This window comes from Apteryx rowi, unplaced genomic scaffold, assembly GCF_003343035.1.
Source record: "Apteryx rowi isolate R43461 unplaced genomic scaffold, aptRow1 scaffold_796, whole genome shotgun sequence".
Classification (NCBI taxonomy): domain Eukaryota; kingdom Metazoa; phylum Chordata; class Aves; order Apterygiformes; family Apterygidae; genus Apteryx; species Apteryx rowi.
Window position 1 is genome coordinate 96,854 of NW_020451089.1, and position 7,864 is coordinate 104,717.

A 7,864-nucleotide genomic window follows, 5' to 3' on the forward strand; every position below is an offset into this window, starting at 1 on the left:
ACCATAAACTGTCTCTAAGCACCCACTGAGAACATCAAATGATTTTCTCATACTGCTAGTCACATGATGGTGTTTCATAAGTCTGTCACCCACTCACTGTAATTATCAATTAGAGTAAGCGAAGCCAGATAACATTAGATACAAATCAAACTGCCTTGAGGTTTAAAACTTAAACCTTTAGAGGTGGATTCAGACCCAGGCTGTCTGTACAGTGCGTGTCATGCAGAAAGTTAAGAAGGACAGAATAGTATCCAAAGTGAATCAACAGCCAGAGCAAGACGTTGCTTAAAATTAGCAGGCTCAGTGTGTATTTGCATGGAGTCAGGTAAAAGTAAATGCTGAGGACAGGGTTGCATCCTAAGTCCTGCCTCCCAGAACTTCAGTCAGGACTTCAGAAATGCCTCTGTTGACTTGGGATCCACCACCCACAGYTCTCTGAAAGTGTTTGGTAGAACTCACACTTCTTTTAACAAGGCCAGAGAAGAAGCCGGTGCCACCTCCTATTTCCACCCTCGTGGATAAAGAACTGGATTAAACTTGGATTCAGGTTGATGAGGGTATCAAATCCATAGCTCCTGTCACCATGGAGAGTGACCTGCAAGGTAATAATGGGCATCTCTCATGTTGAAGCTGCATTTACCCAGTGATTGTTTAATGTAACATGAAAACAGTTCTTAAGGGTGGCTGCACTAGGTTAGATTACAGGTCCTCTAGCCCTGTCCCTTGTCTCTAATGGTGGCCATAGCCTTCTGTATCTCTTAATGCTCTAGGAGATGAAGGCTTCCTTGAATCCTGCAATCCTCTCCTATCTCAGGTGAGACTTGTGGGAGGGTGGCCACTGACTCTGGCCTTGCAGGACTACTTCTTGGACTTCTATCCTGTGAGGCTTCTTGACTGCCTCTCACACAGCACATGACCATTCTGCACAACATCTAGCCAGTCCACCGCAGAAACACTTCTACAGGCCTGTGTCTGCTTATTCCATTCTTCAGTTCATGTCCTGCCCAGAGACCCAGTCTCTTACTATCAGAAAATGGTGAGGAACGCCAGTGGGCCTGCTTGGGCTCTGAGCTAACTCCATGGCCCACCAGAGGAGTTTCCCTCTTATGTCTCTGGGTGGCAGTGGTTGTGTTCTGTGATTTACAAAATCCTCTGACTTACGCCCTTGCAGTGAAAGGGATACCCTGGTTCAGATGTACATTAACAGGTTTCAGTCCTTCTCTGCCTCCTATGGAACCTCTTCTTGAAGATCTGGCTCTATTTTCCCCCTCCACAAATCAATAAGAGCAGCAGATACCTAGGAGTAAGGACAGGGCAAACTTCTCCCTTGCTCTCTGAGACTTCTGCARGTCCCCTCTCTTTGTAGTTCAGGGACCAGAGCCAGATACACTTCTGTATAGCAGTAATCATCAACAAATTTATCTTACATGTACCTATCCATGCTTTCCTTTACCCATACAGGCTTTCAGCATCAACACCACCCTTTGGCAAGCAGTAGAATCATCTTGTTTTGTTTTGAACCTGGATCATTGTAGGTTCATTTTATGTACCTTAGGTCTTCCACTGAAAGAGACAGAAAAGCCTTTTCCACTCTTATTTGTGGCCATTTGTGATTTCTACAGACTTCTATCATATCCCCTGTAGGCTGTCCCTTTTCCAGACTGAATTTTATTCTGTTGTGCCTCACATGAAAGCTGTTCTATATCTTCTCTCTCACAGGCATAAGAAACATTAGTTATGGTATTTGCTAACTTTTAAGATTTCATTTTGCAAGTCATTCTTCTTTATCCAAAAAGAAATTCCAGAATTTCATGTGAGACATTATATTGACTGTCATAGGATTTATCTGTAAAAACAACTTTCAGAAACTCTGCTACAGATCTAGTATAGTGTGTCACCATTGAATAAACCAAACTAGTAAAGGAGGAAAAACACACTTCGTCAATGGTTCTAAAACATACTTGATGACCCTAGAGAAATGGTGATTCTCAAGACTCTTTATAGACCCTTGAGGAAAGTGTGTTTTAATGAACACAGACTCTTTTGCATCAAGCTGGATCTCTTCTACCTTTCATCTGGCTCCAAGTTTTCTCCTTCCTCCTGTTGGACTCCTTACCCTATTTCCAGCCTTCACTCATCAAACTCTTAGTCTCCCTTCCAAAATCCATCCTTTGTTCTCAGTTCTACTCTGTATCTACATGCTTTTTCCCTGCCTCCTTCCCAGGCAAACCTAAGTACTTCTACTCCCATGACTCCTGTGCATCCCATTCATATTTCTCACACAGTGTCAGTCTCTTTCTCTTAGTGAATCCTAGTTTGTTCCTAATTTCCCATGAGGGATCCTAATCCTGTTATCCTGTCTTCTGTATGTCAAAATCTCCTTGCTCAAGCAATTCTAATTTTTACTTCCTGCCTACTTGGTCCCAGTCCAGACTTTCCTCCGCAATTCTCAGTCACAGTTTCACCCTCGACCAAGAGTTCTACTCTTTCCCCCTCCTTTGCTCAAACTCTCAGTACTTTTGCTTGTAACTTGTATGGCCTCTTCCTCTTCCACTGTGGCACTCAGGTGTCAGCAGTGAGATCACCGAGAAAATGGGAAAATGAGTTACCTTCTCACAGCCTGCTGCCTACCTCCAGATAGGCCTTGGCCAGGCCTAAGGTGAGAAGCACACTCAGTCCCTTAGGAAGGCTAGTATCTACACAGCCTGGAGCAGAGGACTTGGGCATGTTCAGTGAGAAGAGAATTTGTAGCGTTTTTGTTGGTAAACTCCAAGATGTCCATTATGCACTTGCAAACAGATTTAAAAGGTTTGTGACTTCACTGAATTTGAGCAGATTTTCACTGTAGCAGCAGAAGATACATCCATAGCACAGATGTCTTATCACTTACCTAACATTACTTTGATGTCACTATCATATCAAATTTTAAATTCTTCTTCACAGGCCCAAATTGGTAGAAAAGAAAAAGGTTACCAGGATATTAACACAAGCAGAATAACATGTTTTCCATAACTACGTTCCCTAAAAGAACTCAGTTTAAGAAATTTCACCCCAAACTTTTAAAATGGGCAAAGATAAGAAAACAAACAAAAGCATTTGAAATCAGAGCTTATTAATTAAAATTGTGAACTGACTTTAATATAAGGTGAGCTACAGTTCTTGCCTACAATTAGGTACTGTGTTCAAAGTGGAAATCCAGCTGAAGGACTAAGTTAGTATTTGCATACAGAAGCCTGAGAAACCTTGTGCTATAAGAGAGTAGAGAAAACAGGTTATGTGGTATGCCTAGGTATATACAGCTGCTGGTGTTTAGCAGAGCCGGGAAAACCAATTTAACTCTATATGTGAGTTTTTAGTGAAGCACTGGTTACCTCCTTTTATTTGAAAACAGAGCTTTACATATTGCCTTTTTTTTTTTTTTAGTTCTGTGCTATCCCAAAGCCACATACAAGGGCTTTAGCCACAGTAAAACAGCATTTTTGTATGGACAATATGCCTTCAGTATGAGAAGACCATACACAGAGATATTTTGCTGTAGGAATCTATACCATTGCTGCTATTAGTAGACTTATGTAATTAAGGTTATCCACCAAAACTGACTGTAGCTTGTCTGTGTACCTTGTCCATAGAAGAAGAAGCTAGGCTTGCTACCAAAGCTGAGCAGCTTTGGGAATACTGGGTTCAACTCCTGGCTCAGATACAGGCTTCCTATTTGCTGTTGTAAAAGTTATTTCAGTTTCCTACTTATAAAATGAAAGCAATACTTATCTCACAAGGTCATTGTAATGGCAAATTAATTAAGCTCAGAGGAAGGATACTCTTGTGATTAAGGGACTGCATGGAATCTCAGTTTGCCTCCTGAGCGCAGGCTTGCTGTAGCACCTGGCATAAGTTACTTTGTATCTCTGTGCCTCAGTCCCTGTGGTGTAAAATAAGGACAGTATTTCTTCCCCCCGCCCTTTATTTGTTTAGACTGCGAGTAGAGCCGGTTGGAAAAATTCTGACATGTTTTTAATTGAGTATTTGCTGATTCATCAAAATCTAACGTTTCAGTGAGAACCTTACCCAGCTTCCTGACAGCTTGCTGACCTGGTTCCTTGGCAGAGATCTGGGAAGTGCCGGGAGCCTTGGCTCTCAGGGCTTCCAAGCTCTCATTTCCTTGATAGCTGGAGCTCTCAGTGTCCACAGCTGTGGGGCAGCCTGCTGCGTGGGGAGTCCTCTTGCTCATGGCTCAGGGCACTCCACCTCAGGCAGTTCCCCAGAGCCACAGTTCCACTCCTTTTTTCTAAATAGGGGATTGCTCCAGACAGAAAGAAATTGTATTCTGAAATAGCACAATCCTCTGCAAAACAAAGTTGCCCTTCTCTGTTCACCTCTTCAGAGCGGGACTGTCTTTCGCGTTAATGCTAGCACATTGCATAAGACAAGGAAAAGTATAGCACTCTGTGGAAGAAGCGATAAACAGTGTAGAAAGATGACTGACACAGCAGTTACAGTTAATCCCTTCTGTGCTTCCCACAGTACTTTTGTCACAGTTTCCAGTCTCCAAACATGAAATCTGTTGTTTCTCAAGCCATTCGTCTACTGATGAGACCTTGGTGTAAGAACAGAGGTGGAAGTAGTTGGCTGATCTTCACTCTGCTTACTCCTTTTCTTATAAAGGGAAGGTGATATTTCCTTATCTGATACTGTAACACCCAAAGAAAAAGGGAAATACACACAACATTTTATTAATACAGTTAGCTTCAGCAAAACAAATCTCTGTTCATCTCCAGAGGAATAACCTGCGAAATACAACAAGTAAAGACTTCCTAGAAGATGCACACATACAAAGTCACCATTCTGTGTGTGCTCACCTATAATTTGTGAACGACTAGGTGGAACTGGGTGGAGGATTGCCACCTCTTTGGCTATAGGCCACCTTTATCTCTGAATCCTGTATAGAACTACTTGAGAAAAGGAAAATAGAACAGTTTGTATACAGATATATGGATGAAAATAACCATCTCAATGCTCAAAGTACTGATGGTCAAAACTCCTAAAATGTCTATCTGTGGCATTGATAATGACTTTCCATCTTGGGACAAAAGCATAGAAATGCAAGACTGATAGATCTCAAAAGAATCTCTTCAGGCCCCTTGCATTAAGATAAGCTCAAGCTTACCTAGATAGTCCTTTACATCTTCTACTTTTAAGAAGGTTATTACCAGCCTTCCTCCATGAAGTCTCTTCAGTTTTCCTTGTTCTGGAGTAAACAAGTCTAATTTATTCAATCTTTTTTTCATAGGCCACATTTTCTAAATTTCTTCCCATTTTACTTGTTTTTTTCTTCACTCTCCCCATTTTGTCAACATCTTTCTTAAAGCCCAAGCTTAAAATCCTCCTCCTAAGGAAAATAGAACAGAACAGTTATTTCATGTTTTACAAAATCCTCTTGTTTGGAGAGATGAGAAAGGGAGAATCAAAGTAACAAACCCCATGTGAACACCCAAGATGCACTGGTATGCCACTTAAGAAGACATTTTGGAAGGAATACTACATGAAAAAGGAAAGAAGGAGCAGTATGGTTCTCTCTCAGACTTGGGGCAAAAGGTGGCTCCAATATAATAAGGAAGGATAATCTCCTATATATGCTGTGGACAGTAAGACTAAGGAATAATATGCCATAGACCTACACTTTTTGCCATATGCCCAGATCCTGCTATCAGACATAATCATTTGAACCATCTGTCAAGGCACAGAAGCTGTAAACATAGTTGTGACTCAACATTATAGACTGCAGAAATTGTGTTCTTACTCCATAGGGGCCTGCAGGTAGCTGCAACATCAGTGGAACAATCATTGGTGATATAATCCAGAATAAATGTATATATGTAGAGTTATCCAATTCTATGATGGGCAATATAGAGTTTATTCATTTCCCATTATCTTACTTGAAATGCCAGACAGAGGAATGCATCCACTTTTTATTTACTGCTCCTCTACCAACAATGCTTGCATAGTCTACTGAGCGTAGGCAGAATTTGCTGTCTGCATGAAGAAAACGGTTAACATCATTGATTCCACAAGTTGCAGGGTTTCAGTTCTATCAATACATGATGCTATATTTAGGAAAGAAGATCTGGCTAGTCTGTCAGTCTGACTTCAAAGGACTTTAAAATCTGTTTTGATGGAAAGAATGATTAAAGAAACTACAGTTACTGTAAAAGAGGATAAAATGCAAACTGCATTTACTAACAGTAGTTCATGAAAAACAAACTGGATMTCTCTCCTTAATAAAGGTAACTGAAAAAATGTGATAGACTTATATGAACTTCTGTAAAGCACCTGATACAGTGCCAAAGGGAAAATTATTGTTTAAGATGGAGAACTTGAAGATTAGTATTAGAATTGTAGGCAGGGTGAGGAACTGGCTAAAAAGAAAAGAACTAGCGATTGCAAGCAGAGTTATTCAAAGACAGGTATTGTCATTGATATAAGTAAATATTTTCTTTAATAACTTTGTCACAAAAAGTAGGGGTGTGTGCTGTTGTTATTTCGTAATGGCACAAAACAGAGTAGCTGGGTCAGGACAGAGCTTTGGCGCATCATTTAGTAATGGCAATAGCGCATTAGCCTAGAGCCCAGGGAACACTGGTTCCTTTGCTAGGTTCACGCGTGAACACAATAAAATTATTATGAAAGCTACAGAACTACTTAAACAGAAATAGAGTTAGCATTCTTTTTTTCTAAATTGCATATCTTGTTCATTTTGACATCATCTATGGTTAAGTCAGAGGCAGAATTTCCAGAAACATGGCTGAGGGAAAGCTACAGAAAATTAGCCTTACTTATGTTTTTATGTTACCTGCTTTACCAATTCTTTTTCTAAGTTTTATCTTAACCATATTGGTTCCTACATTAATATATTAGGTAATAATTATATTAGTTAATCACATTTGTGAAAATTACCTAAATGCTTCTTTTCATAATCCTAATTATTGCAATTTAACTTTGCACTTCATGTGTAGCAGAATACTCCAGCACTCTAATTTAACAAAAGGAGAGTGTATATTTTCATTTTTGAATGTACAAACAAGGTCACTGTGATCTTCCTGGGATAGTAGAATATTTTCTATTTATCAACAGAACAGTAATGCAGTTCTTGTGTGTCAAAAAAACTCCTTAAACTTACATCCTTCCTGCTGCAGTTTGGCAACAGCAGAACAGCTCAGTAAGGTTAACAGGTTTATGAGAAATGAAAGTGGAATTAACTGTAACACTGCAAAATGCAAGTCTATGCACTGAAGAATTAATACTAAGTATTTCTACTAAAAGGTAGAAGCTTACCTCTTGGAAATGAGAGCTTTCCAGTAGGTGTAGTGGGGCAATAAAGCCTAAGTAGTTTTAAGGTGGAGCTTGATAACTTTACAAATGGATTATATGAATGGTCCTAAAATAGCAGACAACTGGGATTTGATGACGCAGGTAGTCCTTTCCTGGTCTGTGTTGCTTTTGCAGTGGTGCTGCTGCTGAGGAAAGAGCCAGGTGCCCCTGATAGGGTGGAGAGGCACATCGCGAGAGGCTGGGAATTGTGTTAGGGAATACAGACTTTGCTACCTTTTTCTAAAGGACCAGGGACTACACAAAACCCCAAAGAAACAGAGGTTTTGGACATATGTGAAAGAAAGGTTTTCAGTATCAAAAGTTACATCTGTTATCGTTGTGACCCATGTCAGAGAGTGGGTTTTGGTCCCTAGGCTAAACAATGTGGGAAAGGGAATTAGAGATCCATGATGATGAGCACCATGAAACCACCTGGTGGGGTGCTGGGTCAGAAAAGCTGAGTAGGTAGTGGGAGAGAGGTGCTCTACACTGCTGTGGG

At 40.5% G+C, this 7,864-nt stretch overlaps 1 long non-coding RNA gene across 1 annotated transcript; it reads right to left on the reverse strand.

The window, feature by feature from the left end:
* Nucleotides 1-3,125: 3,125 nt before the first annotated feature.
* Nucleotides 3,126-7,864, reverse strand: LOC112977050. The gene is made up of 3 exons (XR_003257291.1): nt 5,934-7,864; nt 5,165-5,386; nt 3,126-4,688 (listed from the first exon to the last, which is right to left on the reverse strand). It is a non-coding gene; the product is annotated as an uncharacterized LOC112977050 (long non-coding RNA).